This window comes from Drosophila virilis, chromosome 3, assembly GCF_030788295.1.
Source record: "Drosophila virilis strain 15010-1051.87 chromosome 3, Dvir_AGI_RSII-ME, whole genome shotgun sequence".
In the NCBI taxonomy this organism is placed as follows: Eukaryota; Metazoa; Arthropoda; class Insecta; order Diptera; family Drosophilidae; genus Drosophila; species Drosophila virilis.
Window position 1 is genome coordinate 20733922 of NC_091545.1, and position 19226 is coordinate 20753147.

The window sequence follows — 19226 nt, forward strand, 5'->3', positions numbered from 1 at the left end:
CTGGCATTTCACTAACCAACCACTGAGTGAGTGTTTGAAAACTTGCGCGCAATTTAAGTGCTGCCACCTGATCTGGAAATACAGACTTAGAAATAACCTAAAAAACGTCAAAAGCTAAAAGCAAACGAAAAATTTGAAAAATTATGTATAAATACGAATTCGGCGCTGATGTCACAACAATATTAGACAAAGTTGTAATGCGATTTTTGCGCATTGTTTAGCTATTCTCAAATAAGCTAGTATTTGTTTAACATTAATTTTCTATTTCGCTTTATTTGAAATGGCGCCATCTTTTGTTTTCAACTTGATTATTATCTTTCAATTTACAACAGCTGCCAAAACAAACTTCACCTTAGGCAATTTGACTGTAATAATATTCGATGTGTGTATATACTATACGATATTTATATATATATATATATATATATATATTTCGGAGTTCCAAGATAGCACCCTCTTTATTATTCTTATATTCCATGATGCTGCGACCGGTAAGTGCATATCAATTTCCTGCTTGCCTCGTTGCAAAAACTTTAAATCTTTAATAATTTAAGTGTGTGTGCGGGTGTGTATGTCTATATTTGAGTTTGGTAGTACGGATGTACGTATATAGGTATGTCTGCTCTTACACACACACACACAAACACACACACACACACGTACACACAGCTTTTAAGTCTGTGCCGGTAAGCTACACATACATGCCTACAAATAAGTACATATAAATTACTTAGCATACATATGTAATGTGCTGTGTTCTCTTATTTTTAGGCAGGTGTTTCGTAGAGCTTTTTTACATAAAGTGTATAAATATTGCAAACTATATTCACACATATACATATATTTGTATATAGCCAACGCAAGATTCAAGTTCACTAAATTATCAACATATGCATGCATGTGCATACATACATAGATATACTGTGAGTACATATATGCACATACATACATACATATATTTGTTCTACTTGGCGGCGTAACTTTCATCCATAAAGAAGCACACAAACACACTCATACCCACAAGCGTATTTATTTAAGACAAATAAAAAAGGAAACTGTTGCTTTCTCCTTCTGCTGGTTAACAGACGGGTAGACGGTTAGACGGTTAGACGATGCAGAGGTGTGGAATGGGCGGCGGGGAGTGGGGTTGGTGGAAGAGGCTTCAAACTGAAATTGAGTTGAGAAGCTGCTGATTCCTCTCACAGGCAGTTCAGGCTGCAATTTGTGTGTCACCAAATGTACCACTAACAAAGAGCACCCACTGACAAACTTTTTCGAGACTTGTTGTATTTTATTTTTATTTTTTGCCTTGCTCCTTGCGTTCGCTTCTGTTGAAATGAATGGAAGGACGCTGTGGGCAACAACTTTTAAAGTAATACCCCCAAACAGAAAGTTTTCACACCAAATGTTGCCAACATGGCTGCTGCCTTGTACACGGATTTCGATATTAGTTGGAACTGTTCATGGGCAGCACTGGCAGCTGTCAAAGTCGCGTCGCAATGGGCGTACTGTGTCTGTGTGTGGTTGTGTGCATGTGTGTGGATATTGCGGGATTGGGCTTAGCATTAAAGTGCCGTCACGTCGTGTAATTGATTTAAAATTAGCACATCGCTTGCAAATTTAAATTGTTTACATGTGCCTGGGGACAGCTGGTGCTCAGTGTGTGTTTGTGTGTGTATGTGTGTGTGTTTATGCATGTTTAATGAACATGGAGCTACCGCCAGGGCTGCTGTAATCGCATTTCAATATGCTATGTAACCCAAGCCGTGTCCCGTTGCGAGCTGCTCATCGGCCCTCCTCTCGCCGTGCGTTGCCTCGCAACGCTCTGCCTCTGCCATCTGCTCTGTTGCAACGGCAATTTAGTTTGTACGGCAAACTTTTCATAGCTGCTCTGACCCGTAAACGAGGTCAACGCAAAAAACATTTTGAAAAATTCATATGCAAACGTATTTTCAGTTGCACTTGCAGGTGCCAGATTGCAAAAACAGAAATTCCCTTTTCAAGTGCCCGGGCCATAGAAAAACTTTTTAATGGCCGCACATTTTAATAGGTGTGCTGCTCAGGGTTATATAGAGTGCCTTCTCCTTTCAGTTAGGCTTCAACCATTCGTTCAGACAACTTGCTCCTGATGCAAATTAAGACTTTTTCGAAAGTTCAAATATCGAATCAAATAAATGCCCTTAACGTTTCTGTTACACTTCAGCAGCTAATTGACAGATGAAGCTGTCAAATCAATCCAATTATTGAACGTTACTTTATCGATTGCTCGCCAAGTGCAGCCAACTTCACTCAACTGATTTGCATGGCTGCCGGCGTCTTTCCGCTTTTTAAACTCAGCTGCAGACAAAGTTAATTCCCAGTGCATTAGCTAATTGTTTGGCCAGCTCGTGCGGAAGTTCGTCGCTGCTAGCTCAAAGTGAAACATTTTGCGTTTCAAGATAAGCACCGGACCGGACCGGATCGGACCGGACCGTTGGCCGTTGGCCGTTGCCCGTTGACCATTGCCCTTGCCGGCCGCCCACACCCTGCACGGGTCAGATTAAGTGTGCATCCCCGAGCTGCACCCACCGAAATAAAACTTTTGACTAAACCCGGTGTTGCTAATTGTAACACGGGCCCAAACTACAAGCCCATGAGTAATTAGGGTCTGGATTAGGTACTGCCTACACTCTAATAAATTTTCGCCTAACGGCGTGCTCGGCTCCTGTCCGGAGCCCGTCCGGGGCGTTGCAGGGCACAAGGATGGGGATCAGGACACCGCCTCCAGGTTGTATTATGCCATCTCGCGTCCGTTGACGCTGATGTACGTACGTGTTTCGGCGTGCTTCCGTGATAATTTCAAACTTTTGCACCAATTATGTGCACGGCAGCGTCGATTCTCCTCATCTATGCGAGAGTTAGTGTGTATGTGTGTGTGCGTGTGCGTTTTCGTGTTTTTTTTTTTTTTTTTTTTATTTTGGAAGAAAAGAAAATAACGGCTTAACATTTTACAAGGGGGAACTAAGACAAACAAAGAAGGAAAGGGTATTTTGTGGGGAGTAGAAAGTTGTAACCCGCTCCTGCGGGACAACCGCAAAGTACTACTTCGCAGGGCGGGGTACGGCTGTATATCAGCCGCTCATCAGTCGATGCCGCGTCGGATCCTCTCCTGTCGTCGCAGCTCCTTCATTATAGCCGATGCCATGTTAGCAACGGCTGTCCATCCATTTTCAGTGGCCACCATTCGCGTCACGAGATTCTCCGGAGACAAATCATTTCTGCCCGCCGTCGCTTTGTCTCGCTCGCGACTATAGAGTGGGCAGTAGAACAATGCGTGCTCCGCGTCCTCAATCACACCGTACCCACAGTGCTCGCAAAAGGGGTCGTCCTCATGATTAAACCTGTGCAGGTACGCTTTAAAGCAGCCATGCCCAGTAAATATTTGTGCCAGGTAGTGGTCTACATCGCCGTGTCGCCGCTGTATCCAAAGCTTCAGGTTTGGGATTAGTCTGTGGGTCCATCTGCCACTTGAGCTCGCATCCCATTTGCTTTGCCATTGATCGATGGTGTTATCCCTCAGTTGCCTGTTGGTGGTTGCCCCACTTTGCCTTTCGGCAGCCATCAGGCCGAGTGGGATCATGCCTGCCAGTACTAAGGCCGCGTCTTCCGATACAGTGCGGAAGCAGGTGGCTACACGCAATGCACATCGTCGGTATGCAGCATTGCATCCTCGGCTGTAAGATGCAACCTCAATTGCGGGGGCCCATATGTTGGATCCGTAGAGGATTGTGGACGTCACCACTCCAGCGATTAGCCTTCTGCTCCTCTGCCTTGGTCCTTTGGTGTTCGCCAACATTCGGCTAATGGCTGTTGTAACACTGGCCGCTTTGTGGCTAATATACTCCAGGTGCTGTTTATACGACAGTCTGTGGTCTATCATGACGCCCAGGTATTTGATGGCGGGCTTGGACTTAATGATAGCACTGCCAACGCGCAACGATGTCGTCTCAACTATCTTTCTGCTGCTTATTAAGACTGCCTCCGACTTCTGCTCCGCTAGCGTGAGTCCGTTCTGGGATAGCCAGTCAATTATCCTGTCGATGGCCGCACTGCTCCTAAGAGTGACCTCATCGAGTTTCTTCGCCACAGTAACAACAGCGATGTCATCGGCGAAACCAATGATTGTGTTGCCCTCTGGTAGGCAAAGGCGCAGTACTGCGTCGTACATGACGTTCCACAGTAGCGGCCCGAGAACAGAGCCCTGAGGAACGCCTCCAGTTACCCTGTACTGTCGTTGGCCGTCTTCTGTGTCGTAATTTAGCACTCTGTCCTGGAAGTAGCTGGTCACTAACTTTATTAGTTGGCTCGGGATGTGTCTGGCCGTTAGCGCTTCTAGTATTTTTGTCCAATTGGCTGAGTTGAACGCGTTCCTGACATCCAACGTACAGACTAGGCAGTACTGTTTGGTGCCACCTGTCCATCTTGTGCCTTGGATAGCGTCTTCTGCTAGTTCAGCCACGGCCCTGATGGCATCCGTGGTGCTCCTGTGTTTCCTGAAGCCGAATTGTCGTTCAGACAGACCGCGCACTTCAGCAAGCTTGCATTCTAGGCGATTGCATATTATCCGCTCAAATATTTTTCCCATCGTGTCCAGCATACACAGGGGGCGGTATGAGGAGGGATCATCTAGTTCCTTGCCGGGCTTCGGGATGAGCACAAGTCGCTGGAGTTTCCATCTTCGTGGTACTGTGCATTCCGCTATACATTGATTGTACAACTCCACGAAGCTTCTGGGCTGTGCAGTAATGACAGCTTTTATTACCCCGTTCGGTATTCCGTCTGGTCCAGGAGATTTGTCCGCCTTTAGCTTCGCAGCAATGCTCAGTACCTCATTGGCGTCGGTGGGTGCACAGTCGTTTATTCCGTTTGCTGGTAGTTGCGGTGCAATTCCAGGTGTCTGTCGAGGAAAGAGCGTTAGGACTATTTGTTTGAGCTGTTCCGGGTTTGTTGGCATTGGTTGCCTGCATAGCCTTCCCATGACTAGCTTGTAAGCCAGTCCAAAGGGCTCCGCGTCCGCAGCGTCGCAGAGCTTCTGAAAGTATCGGGATTTGCTGCGTCTGATAGCTTCCTTGAGTAATTTCCGCTTGGCTCTGAAGTTCTGCAGATGGTGCTCGAAATTGGGGGACGGTCTTGACCGTTGGCTCTTCCGCCTAGCTGCGAGGCACTCTTTGCGCGCTTTGGCTATGTCCTCGTTCCACCAGGCTACCGGTCTATGTGCGTTACCACCCTTACGAACTTTTGTCAGTATAGCGTCACATGCGTTGGTGATAGTCTCTGCTATCGCGTCAGCAGAGCTGTTGGCGTCGCCTCTTATGCCAAGTCCTTCTACCATAGGGAGGAGTCTTTCCAGGTCCATAGTGTTCATCTTGTATCCCGTGTGTTGGAGCCTTCTACTGGCGCCTCTGCTTCCAAGTTGATAGGTGTCCGTTATCACCGCAAAGTGGTCGCTGTGGGTGTATACATCCGATACATGCCATTTGGCGTCTCGGGCAACGTCTGGGCTGGCAAACGTCAGGTCTATGATCGACTCGCGACCCGCTTTGCTGTAAGTGCTTCTTGTGCCGATGTTCAGCAGACAGACATTTAGCGAAGCAAATATGTCCAGCAGGATGGTTCCCCTTGGTGTCGTTCTGCTGCTGCCCCATTCTGTGGCCCACGCGTTGAAGTCTCCGGCGATTATCACTGGAGATTTTCCGTGCGCGTCCTGTGCGATGTCTTCAATAATGGCTGTGTACTCTGCCAGGGGTATGCTTGGTGGTATGTAGCAGCTATAAACGTATATGCGACCACATTTTGCCCTAGCAAACCCTTTGCGAGCCATCCGTTGAGTGAGCTGGTATGGTGCCTGTCCGCAGCTCCATAGTGCTGCTCCAGCGTCTAGGCTTTCGTGCCACACTCCGATGTGTTTGGGTGTATACGGTTCACTAATGATGGCTACATCAATTCTCGTCTCCCGGGTCGTTTGTGCGAGCAGATCCTGGGCTGCTCTGCAGTGGTTTAGGTTAAGTTGCAGGAACTTAACCATTTCTAAGCGCTTTGTAGGCCTTCTTATACTCCGGGCAGTTCCTGCTCAGAGTTGAGTGCGCGGCTTGGTTAGTGCCCGTGCCCATTCTTGTGCAGAGGATGCACTTTGCCTCATGCGTGCACTGTCCAGACTTGTGCCCAGTACCTGCGCATTTAAAGCATGTCTCCTTTCCAACCGGATGCTGGCTCTTGCACCTGGTGGATGTATGGCCGAATTTCGTGTGTGTGTGTGTGTGTGTGTGTGTGCGACGGCTTCGTTTTTGTGCCTGTAGTTTATGCTCATTACGTGAGTGCTGCGCGCAGCAAACTCGCAAATTGCTGTACAAGAAACGATGCCGTCGGCGCTACACAGAGAAACGGCACACATACACACATGCATACACTAAACACACACACACACACCAAACACACACCCACGCAGAAATATGTGTACAGCGAAGCAAAGGAATTATTTTTGCTTTTGCAGCGCATTTTCGAATTTAATTTTCAGGTTAACTGCGCGCTTCCAAAGTTTCTCTCAGCTTTTACACGTGGCGTATACGCGTTTTTTCATTGCCCATTTCATTTTTGGCCAGCAGCGAGGGGCGCTCGTTAAGTAATGTACTTGCTGCTGGCTAGCTGGCTGGCAGTTAAAATTAGGCATCATAAAACTGTCAAAACTTTAGCACTTTTTAATTAATTGGCGGCTTCTCCTTCTGCATTTGTGAGGCTAATATTTTGAGTGCCCAAAAATAGGTCTACGTCCTAAGCAGCAGCAATAGCTGCCAAAAATACAATGGATTTGGCAAAGTTGCACATAAAAGCCAAGTGCTCAACTAATTAAGTATATTTGAAAGATAATTGCTTAGCATAAATAATGCAAGCTGTCCATATTAGACAGCTATAAAGTTGTGATCGTCAGTTATAATTTATTATAAGCTTAGTGAAGAACAAGTTACTCGTACTTGTTGCAATAAGGAGATGCCCGCCCTTTATTCAACTCTGAATTGCGGCAATATATCTCTGGAGTTGCTCAAATCCATCTCATCCAGCTGCATTCAAATGATGTCAGCTTGAATTTGCCGGCAGCTTTATTACTTTGTGAATTGCCCTCGTTTAGTTGCAACTACTCATGGCGTCTACTTAGCCGCCCCGCCACGCCCACTCACTATGACTTGACATATAATTAAGGCAGTTGGCGTCTCTGAATGCTTTTCAGCTCTGTTTAAGAGCAGATATAAAAGTTGAGTTCCGCTTGACGTGCTCCAAATGTTGACACTTGAATTTTCGGGCTTGTTTACCTTTTGGACATTTCCTGGCTAACATCCTGCGGCACTTGCTGCTGCAACCGCGGCAGTAACAGCTAAACACGTGCAGCTTGGCGAAAAAAAAAAAACGTCTTAACGCAGAAGCTTTTCCGCCATCTTAAAGCACTCGTCGCCTAGACAGAGTGGCAGGCGAGGCAAGCAACAAAAATGAGAAGAAAGATAAAATAGAATGGAAATTCCAGCACTTGCGTGTTTTCGCATTTTATTTTCCTTACAATTGTCGGCGCGAAACTGCATAAACTATCAGAAGCAGCTGGAGCAGAAGTGGAGGCAGCTGGAGTGGGCGTTCGGAGGTTGTGGTACAGGAAAAGTTTGTGTCGCATTTTCATTGAAGCTCAAAGTGAGAGCTTCAACCGAGCATAGTTTACATTTTGTTTGTTTGTTTACTTCAAAATTGTAAATGGATTAGCCGTACAGTGAGAGAGCGCGCAGCAAGTCTGACAAATTGAATTTGTTAGACTCGGAGCGATGAGAAGTTTTCAAAACTTTTGCTTGCATGGTTGAGGATATTGGACGTGTACACCGCTAGCATGCTAGAACTGCTATCGCTATAAGCCCCTGCCGCACAAAGTTTCTCTCAGCGAAAGTGTTGCGAAATAAATTGCACCACTAACGGTGGCCGGAGGCAAACTGAATCGCAAGGAGCCAAGTGCCCCATTCTGTATGTGGATGCCATTTGTAGCTTGCCTGACTGATGAAACTACTGGCAAACAGCTATCAATACTTACGTTAAGCTTAAAAATTACCAAACAAATGGATGATTAAGCTTAAATTTGAGATTGTTCAGGTGTGGCTAAGTTATTTTCCACAGCATTTCAACTGGAATTTCAATAGGAAATTAAACAAATTCGATTTCAAGCCGCAGAAAACGTTTTTCATTGCTGCAAATCGCAGCCAACTTTGCGTAACAGTGCTGCCCATAGAATATCGAATGCGTTTGTTAAATAAAAGGGTTACTTATGATTTAACAGTGCTACCCATTAACATAAATTCATGTTACTCTATATTCTATTGATGTCCATATCAGATAAAATGCTGCCCATATCAGAGCATATGCTGTTGTTAAATAAAAAGTGCTACCTATAAAAGTAAACTCAGTTAATTCTTATTCAATGTGAAATGTAATACACTGTAAGCCTAGAAGTGCTGCCCATCGTGGTTCATCTATTTTGAATGGTAAATGATTTATAAATAGCTCTCGTAATCGCAGTTAAGTTAATGTTCAAGCTGTTGCGCAAATCGTTTGCCCTTAGGCTAATTTGTATTACTAAATTATTGCCACGTACACATCACATTTGGTGCATGTAATCTAAAATATGCTACGGCCACGCCCCGACACTTTAATAAACCCTTTGCTAGTTATGTTAAATCCATGTAACGACCACTCGCCAAAATGATGCCCTTCCCCGTCTATATGTCATTTACATTATTATGATGAGATGCAAATCTCGTTAAAGGACACTTCAGTCAGCCCCCAGCCGGGTAGACCGTCACCCAGTTGCTGTCGCTGCTGCTGATGCTGCTGCTTTGTTGCTCTGTTGTTGCTTTTGTTGGCTTGTCCTTTTGCCATACTTCAATATGTGTGCCATATGCCTCAGTCTGGCGTGTCTCTCTATCTACATCCATGTGTGTGTGTGTGTGTGTGTGTGTGTGTGTGTGTGTGTGTGTGTGTGTTATTGTTATGCAAATTACATTTCCTGTGTTTGAGCTACAGCTTGTAGATACATGTGTACGTGTGTGTGCTGCTATTTTATGCTGTGTGTGTGTGTGCTTATTTTGCATGCAGACACATACACATATTTAGTTCAAAAATATTATACAATTCTTTTGAAAAAGTCAACGACAAACGGGCCAAAGCTCATAAAGGTATGCCGCTCTCTTTCTATCTCTATCCAATTCCCGCTCGCTCTCTCTCCCTCTCTCTCTCTCGATGTCTCTTTTACACTCACACTTGCTGAGTGCATATTTGTGTCCTGTTATGACATATTTGTTGCTGGCGTCGAGTTTGTTTAGCATCTGATTTGCATTTGTAAACTTTACTATGTGTCATGTGTCCATTTGTTTTGTTAGCATTTTTGCAGATTTACGTATCAGTAGCAGGAATATACATACATAGGTACGTTTGCATGTATACATATATGTATGTTATATAGAAGGTAGCATATACCGCAGACGCCACATGCCAACCGCCACCCACTGTGTCAGTTCACCTTTGAGGCTAGGGCCGGGCCGCACACGTGCGCATTTTCATTTTTATTTGAAACTCATTAGTTGCTAGTGGATTTTATCATCAGTGAAATGCTGACACAGCACATAATACACTTGCCAACAGCAGCAATATAAATTTTGCCAAACCAGCATGTTAAACATTTAAGCGCGAAGAGTAGAATTTAAGTATTTTAGTTTTAAAGCAGTTTATCACGTGCTCTTAACTGAAATTAACTTTAGCCCAACTTAGCTTGGCTGTTAATTAAGTTGGCAAGTGTATAAGTGGTTCGTTGCATTGTAAATGTGTTTTGAGAGCTTTTCGTTTTCCCCATTATTCGTTTTTTTTTTTTTTTTTGGTCTTCTTTCAGTCTATGTTACGGCTGGTTAATGGCTGAGAGGCGGCACGTCTGACAATTGGGAAATTGGAAGTTAAAACCATTAAATAAATGAGCGTCACACAAGAGTCACCACAGAATCACATTGCCGGTGGATGCTGTAGCAGCTATTTGGCATTTTTATCTCTTTCGATTTGCACAGTCATTCAATAACCCGCCCAATTCGGTTCAGATTCAGTTCGGTAGCCAGAAATGCTTGTGCGCCCGCCCGCTCGCTCGCTCGGTTGGAGTCCTGGGCATGGTTGTGTTGGGAGGGGATATTGGGACCAGGCAGCCATTCTGATTTGATGCCGCACTTTCGACAAAAGGCAAAACAACAAGCCGGGCAAACAGGAAACCCTGTTTGAAAGTCAACAGTTTTAACCTAATCACAGTGGATTTTATTGCCCCGCTGTCAAATCGATACGAGAAGCGAGCTGAAGATGCGCCCAAACCCGAAGATGTTGCCCCAGTTCAGCTCAGCTCAGCCCAGCCCAGAGCAGCGATTGTGGAGCGCCACAGGATGCGTTATCTGAAAGTCCCTGAAAGTCTAAAGAATCATTAGGACTTTAACGCTAGTGCTGCGTAAGAATTTTTGGGTGCGTTAAGTGCCTACAGGCACTTGGTTGGGGGGTCTGAAGGGTGACCATGCTGTAAGCTCCCAATGTTATTTATCTCTAGATTAAATGGATTTGTGTGCAAAATTGTCTATTTAGCTCAGGCAACAGTAACTGTTTCTGCTGTTGAGGAAGCCAGCTCATTGTTTGAACTTTTCGCAACGTTCACGATTTGATTGAGTTTGAGCATGGTACGTGAATAGGGGATATGGGCACGGGTGGGAGGGAGATTTGACAATGGGAAGTGTAGCTTAACGCTTCACAATTTGCTGGTTTTAAAGGCAATTAGAACTGACAAGTGCCTGTCGATTGATTTGGATTGGACAACATTCTGCTTTTGTCTGCTCGGCCCGAAACACGTTGTCAGAATTCCGATGCGCTCCTAGCGTGCGTGTGTGTGTTTGTGTGTGTGTGTGTGTGCGCACAGCCATTAAGTGGATGTCAACCGGCTGGGCATAGCGTGGCACACTTTGAATTGGGTTAACCCATTTTGACAACTACTTCTATTTTCGATTTCTATTTGTGGCTAGCATTTCATTAAAGTAGAAAGGACAGTGCGGGAACAGCAGGCTATTGATTTAAGTTTATATTATTGGTAACTTGACTATTGACTCAAGGATGCTGTTTAAGAAATGTAGGCCAAACTTGGCCTGCGTTTGATATACATGCATGTATACATGTATGTATGCATATGCGCAGATACACACACATGCGTATATACTTAAACGCCCAAAATGGTAGTTTTTTAGAAGTAGAAGTAGAAGGTCAACATACGTACGTTATTTTAAAAATTTGCGGGGCAGAATGCAGTAAACTTGGACTACATTTGATGTAAGAAAACATGCATACACATATGCATCAATACATGCGCACATATACACATGCATGCATGCATATATACATACACATAAAAAAATACACCTGCAGGGCTTAATTGTCCTCATGAGAATCGCATAGAAGAATCGCATGTATGGTGCGCTTTAATGAAATCTTTTGCGCTGAATGAGGTAAACTTGGTGTGCGTTTGGCATAAGAAAACATACATGCATGCATAAGCTTCCGCATGTATACATACATATATGCATGCAAATATATATCCACACACATGCATATGCATATATGTACATAGCGTATTTATATTCATTCCGATTATATTAATATATACAGTGTCACGCAAATGTATACACACTGGCGGGTATTTCCCGGCCTTGCCCTGACTGCTTGTGTGTGCTTAAAATTTTGTAAATACATTTTTCATCATTTCCCGTCCGTAGAATATTTAAATATATACCCGTAATGTCTTGAGCTCAACGTCTAATGTAATATTTTGCAAAGATATTTGAAAATAAGTTTATAGCAAATTTTCCACCAATTCAGCACAGTTAGCGGGTAGATGTTACAAAAGCTTCCTCCAAAGTATATTTACCCTCATTTTTCATCGAGGAAAGTGCGAAAAGTGTGAAAAACTTTTCAAATGATTTTTCGTGAAGATCTTAGAAAATTAATTAGAACTCAAATCTTCGACCTCCGTTTCCACAAGGGGGATGCATTTTCGGAAAAGTTTGAAGCAAACAAGTTGCAACTGTTTTCCCCCAATTTTTCACCCCTGCGAGTGGAATTACAGTCAGTCAATCGGGACAAGCATTTTTTTGTATATGTAGAGATATAAGTGTACATACACACACACCTACCTAGACACTCTGTCATCTTGTCGTAACAATGTATTTCATGCAATTTGCCCAAGTACAATAGCTTATGCCAGACAACAATGCAATCGATTTAGGATAACTTTCATATTTCGTGCCAGCGATTTTCCATGCAACGAAACTGTAATCTTAATGGGAAAATCGCTTTGGTACAGTCACTTTTGGTACTTATCGATGACCTGTGCAATCGGTGGCAACCTTTCGATTACGAAGCAATGCAACTCTCCCATTACTTTTTTTACACAAACAATGCCAGCATCTACTCACAATAGAAGCTGTGAAAGCTCAGCTTACAGATTACAGTGGTCATACACACGAACTGACTCGTGCACAATGGCCTGGGCCAGGCAATTTAAAATAATAGTCTAATAAAGTTACTTAGCTGGCTCGCAACTGATTAGGTTGCCGCTAGATGGGGCAAAGAGTTTCCAGTCTGTGGCGCTTACCCATCTTAAAGCCAATTTCCCCCAATTTTATTATTGCGCTTTTTCCAGTTGGACAGCCAGGCCACAATGGCAGTAGTATCAGCACAACAACAACAAAAATGTCTTAGTGCGATAATCATGTGCTGACTGTGAGATACCCTGTGGATATGCTATTGTAGGATGTCGAAAATATAATTTTACAAATTGTTGAAAACTTTCGAAGTAGATTAAAATATAAAATCAATAAGAATAAAGAGCCTAATCGAATGGTGAACGAAAGAGTTTTATACAACCGGTTTTCCCCATTTTTCCACTCTTGCGGGTGGAATTTCAGTCATTCATTCACTCGGGCCAAACAGTTTTATATATAGAGATAGACCGGGTTAGAATATATATATGGGAAAATATATATGGAAAATAGAAAATATATGGGAAGATTAATTGATTAATTAAGAGCGCATAGCTCTTGGCACTCGACTGGACTACAGGGTATGCAAACGTTGATTCGTTTGTTGCCGCGCTCGTTTGGGTAATGCGCCGCGTGCCACCGCTGCTGCCTTTGCTGCTGTGGCGATGGCCTTTTTGTGTTTATGGGTGAGAAATGCTTTCTTTATGTATTAATAGTACTCCCTTCTGCACTCGAGAGCCAATGGGGGTGCCCAGTTTTGGGGGGTATGTGAGCGTGTCGGGGGCATCGTCGAGCACATTTATACCGTGGAATGACTTTAGTGTTGTATCACGTAGTAAATAATTCCTTTGTGGCGTTGTCTTGGTTGGCTTACGGCTTACGGCTTTCGGTTCTGGCTTTCAGCTTTGACTGTGCCCTATGCCTGTCCTTTAACCGCTTTCACTGTTTACCGTTGCTCTCTTTTGCTGCACCAAAACCTATTCTATGGCAGGACTGTGGGTCTGTGGGGGGCGTGGGGTGTGGGGGCGTGAGATGTCTGCTTTTATTGTTACGCGGCAAATACAACATAAAAAAACGAACGTGTAAATGTTATTTCTTGATTTATTTTAGTGGTGCATGCAGATGCTTACACCACCAATTTTTAAGGTTTTCGCCTTCGCACATTACACATAGGTAGACGTAAACGAATCAGAAAACGACTTCGACCGACAAAATATAAAAATTCTGCTTACCTTGCATACTTGTACATGTAGGTATATATGTGTGTATATATGTTATCGGTGCATCATATAATATTACACGTGTGTATCGCGAGTGTGTAGTTGTTTGGTTGTGTGTGTGCCTGTGTGTTTGACATTGTTGAGTTTGGCAAATTTTCGTTGCTTTGGCATTTTTCATTATTTATACCCTGTAAATGAAAATGAAAATATGTAAATAAGCATAGTGTACGTATCCGGCAAAAGTTGGCATCTTCTACCTCAAAATTTATATAATCATCTTCTATTTCTACTGAATTGAATAAAGTCTGTAATATTTCAGAAACATTTTCTTCGATTTGCACTGCGAATTTAAATCATACAAATAGTGAGCGACTGGTCTATCAACTGGACAGAGATCATCCAAAATCCATGATCCAACCAACAAATTTATCCGAAATTTTTCTTTGGTGCAGTCACAACAAATGTCTTGAAAACCTAAGAATAGTGTGGCACATTCTATAAAATTTTCAAAAATTTCCCTCATTATTAAACAACGAACGAAAAATTTGTGTTCAGAAATAATTTTGCTAATAGAAACTAGAAAGAACGGGTATGCTCGGCATGCCGAAGTGTATATACCCTTGTGATGAGTACATTCGACCCAATTAAATTTACCTAGTGTCTCCGGAAAGCTTGTAAATGTTTGGGTATCTTAATCCTTAAAAAGAAAGACAACCAAAAATAAAGCATCAAGATATTCCTCTATGGGCTTATTAAAGGCAATATTTATAGACACATTGATTAAATTCTAATATATATATGAGCCATAAAAGCAATTCTTTTCTATTTGTTCTGGATAGGGTATGTTGGCTTCGTTTTGTTTGTATTTCCCTTTTTTATTTTACGTTTTGTATGCATACCTTGTCGCAAACAAAATATATATGTATATATGTATTTTTTGGATGCAAGAGAGTGAACATCGCGCATTTATACAATATTTGCGTTTCCTCTCAGCTCGTAAACGGCTGCCACTCCAAATATTATATTTTTATACCCTATAACAATAAAAATGAGCAAATATATAAATGCCTTAGAAAGGGTATAATAAAGTTGTGCAAATGCACGAAGAGCGCAAAAGGAGGCATTGCTAAACCTAGAAGCTAGGTTTATATAGAAATATATATTTATTGGAGTTGGAGACTTGTAAATTTATCTCTTCGCATATAATTCGCAATTTTATGTTTTATTTACGCTCGCACTTTCAGTACATATATGAAATATAAAAATAAAAGACATGTAAATAAATAATAAAAATAATTTGGTATATTTAATATTTATATATTAACATTTGCATAACGATTATCAAACCGTTTTCATACTAAGCTCCCAGGTGTATTTGTGTCAGTTTGGGTCGCTTTGCACCTGCGTAAAGGGTATCTGCTTGTCAAGTAGCTGCCACGAACTGAAGTATTCTTGCATGCTTTTTTTATTCGGGGTTTTGGTTTTCATGTTGTGTCTTGTGCCTGCCTGTTGACGCAAATTGCCAAAATTGCCTGCGGTTGTGTTTACATGGCGAATGTAACAGACAAGTGACAGCCGCACGCACCAAATTCAAATAAAAGCCAATGCCAATGCCTAACAGGATGGTGCCTAGGGGGGTTTTCGAGTGGGATCCAGTATTGCTGGTAGGGTGTTAAATGGGTGGCTTGGCGAGTGGAGGAGCAATCGTGCGTTACATTATTTAATTCTGACATGTGCTTGAGGTTTATATATGTGCGAGTGTGTGTGGTTGTGTGTGTGTGTGAGTGTTTGTCTAGTCTGTGCCAATTCAAATTTAGGCTAATGTACCTTTGATATATGGATGCGGCTTTTACTTTGCCTGCATGTTCTATATATATATATATTAATATATATTTCGAAATCTGCATGTGTAGATAGAGCACAGTCATTTGTGGCCATCAATAAATAGATTGCCGTCTTTGATGATTTATTGCCTTTCAATACAATTTTTGTTTTCTCTAACAAACATAATCCCAGCCTTGTATAATATTTCTCCGTTTGGCATTCAATACAAATTGTCTTTTTTTTTAATGCAATTCAACAATATTTCCTTGCTTTAAGATCTGTGCCGTGATTTTATTGTGGGTCCTGAAATGTTTGCTTTTCATTTTTTGCCTCCATGTCTTGAGACATGAATTTAATTGCTTCGACAATTTGAATGGCTCCAGCAGCTACTGCTTTTCACTTTTTGCTCCTTGGGCTCCTTTGCTTTTTTATCAACAGGCTTTCAACAGTTTGCTGTTGTCGTAGACTCTGTTGGTTCTGAGAGTCCTTTACATAAACTTCTCGGAGCATCAATAACATGTATACTCCTTCATTTTTACAAGTGGGTTATACGACCTAATAGTGGCTTAGTTGTTCACAAGGATCATTATATATGATTAACATCCACTTATATTTATATATAATAATAAGCATGTACTTATCCAAAAGTTTACAAAAGCTAGCAAGATTGCGTTTAGTTTACAGCAGGTAATCAGACTAGTCTATGAATATATACTTAACTCAAGGCATAAACTAGGTAAAGGCAAAGTTAGTTAGTTAGTTCGTTATTTCTTTAAATTTGCAGCATGCGCTAATACTTCGCCTGAGTTTGGCACAAGGGAACATACATGTATACATGCATGCATGCATGCACACATATGCATATGTTAATGTAACGCATAAGCAAATCTGCCCCAGTTTCCTCCGTTGCTAACTTCAAAATTGTTGCCACCACCTACATCAAAGTCATTCTCTCATCCCACTTCTGTTCAGTCTCCACATCGTAGTGCTCCGGTTTTCTACTCCTGCTACTCCTCTGCTTACTCCTTCTGCATTATTGAAACCTGTGGTACTTAGATTCATCAGAATCGCAGAGTAGGGCAATATCTAAAATTACAAAATTAAAGTTACAACGCAGCGGGAAGTATAATTGGCCTGCGTTTGCTAAAAGAAAACATGCAGGAATACATGTTAAAACATACTAACACATTAATATGCATGCTTACATATGTACAAATACACTTACTTGCGTGCACGCATATCTGCATACATGCGCACAAATATATGCACACAGTCATGTATACATACGGCCACGGAAAACGATAGTTTGTTAGATTTTCAATACCACATAACACTTATAATTAAGCCAGAAAAAAATTCAGGGCTTCCTTGAATTCATGAGAAGCGAGTAGTAGGGCATTATACAATAATAGGTTTCCTTTATGTTTTTCAGAGCAGCATGAAGTAAATTTAGTCTCCAGCTGCAAAGGGAATGCACACATACATACTTGTACACATACATGCATGCATGCACACAATTTGCATACGTGTTAATAAAGCACTTATAAGCAAAGCTGCCCCAGTTGCCTCCATGGTCACCTTGAACATTGTTGTCGTCACATCCTCCAAAGCCATTAATGTCACCTCCCGTTGCCGCTACTCTTCTTTATCCTCCTCTATACTTCCAGCGCTGAATCTGCCGCCTCCTCCAGTGTTGCACCCTCCAAGACTTAATTGATTTCGTGAGAATCGCGTAGTAGGGCAGCATTTAAAATAGTTGCATGCAAACATTTCTTATCAATTGTTCAGTTGTGGAGCTTCCATAAACATTTCGTTCGGTGGGCACTTACAGTGCATAAATCCTTGATTAAGATACTTTAGCTACGACCAAAGGGTATCTGCTAGTGCAGCATTACAAATTGAGGCACTCCTGCTTGTTGTATACACACTCGTATTTTATTAAAGCAAAGCTTAGCACTGGACACTCTCTTGAAGGGGTGCTGTTTGCCCTTATCAAACGCTGCTTTGGGCAGTCGTTTTTCCACCTTTTTTTGTCCTCTCTTGTTCTTCTTCAGGTCGTGTTGTGTAAGAGTTTCTATCTGCAGCCCCAATAAATCTACCATTCGCATATCTTTTGGCCCGCTCGTGTTTTTACAGCATCAACAAAATAACTCAAAGTGTCATCCGAGCTCTTGAAGTCTATTGTGTTGTTATGCCTTTGTTATTGTTCAGTATTGTTACTCTGGGTCCGCCCGGCCGGGTGCCTCCAGCCACCAGCCTCCTCCTAGTGCCAACATCACTCCGGGCACTTTCTTGGAGCTATTTCCCTGAGATGTTTGCCATTGCTTATCCGAACAAAACGTTTGCGCTTTGAGGCTCTGCAATCGTTAGACGTAACACGTGTAACCTTTGTAACAATGCAAGTATTTGCTTGGCTTTCACAAAAATTGTAGCGATTGGTCCTTACGCCTATCTGAACACCTCCCACACCCCGACCAAAGGCACGCCCTGCCTCTGCACAACCGGAAGCACCATTTTTATTAGGTGTGCCTTTATTGTTGGGCTCTGTGACACGGCACCTAGTTGAAACGTTTGTAAATCACTATGCTAGTCAATGAAGGGAGGGTTGGGGTGGTGAGGCAGAGGCGGAGGGTATGCCACTTGTGCATATATATTTATATATAAATATACTAACATATATGTGTTTTATTCATGACATTTTGGTCTTTGATAACAATCTAAGCAAAATGTATGGCATTGTTGGGCTCTCCATCTTGAAGAGTCCCAGATGTGCTCTCTGTGTGTGTGTGTGTGTGTGTGTGTGTGTGTCTGTGTGCCTTTGTGTGCGTAAAGGTGTTTTTCGCCCACGCAACCCTCGATTTCCCGTGGCACCTTTATGTATGTTGTATTTGATATTTCGCATTTGCTGTTGTCCCGCCCCGCTGCCCACTTTAACTTTTAGGAGCCTCAATGCCAATGCATAGAAATTATTATATATTATAAATCATATGATGCCGTCACATTATGCACAGCCATACAATTTCCCATAATCGTCAAGGACCTCTTCCAGCAGCGGCATCTAGGGAAATTTTCAACTCAAAACATTTGCGACCTTGACTTCCCCCTCACGTGTCACGAATGTTCACAGTTCGAGATGGATGTGTGCGTGACGTCACACGAATCAACGCGACCGATTTTCGACACACTTAATTCACCTTAAATATCAATAGCATTAAAAAGCCTGTCATATAGCATTAATATCATAGAATATATTATATAAATAATGAATACACTTTATAGAGGTGTAATTATATGAATAATAATTTAAAGCTGTTATCTTCCAGAGCTTAATGTTTCATAGAATAACTGGACAAACAAGATTCGAATTGTTGTTTTGTTTTTTTATTTTGTTCTTTAACTTTCTTCAAATCAATCGATTAAAAAGAGTTGCAGTTCTCGAAGGATCCGACTTCCAACCTAGTTTATGAACGCAGTGTTGTCTTTGTTAAAGCCCATAGTTTAACCATTGTATTTATCTTGGCATATTTGGAAATTGCTAATTTTGTGTAGAAATCAAATTTAGCCCGCATGTTGC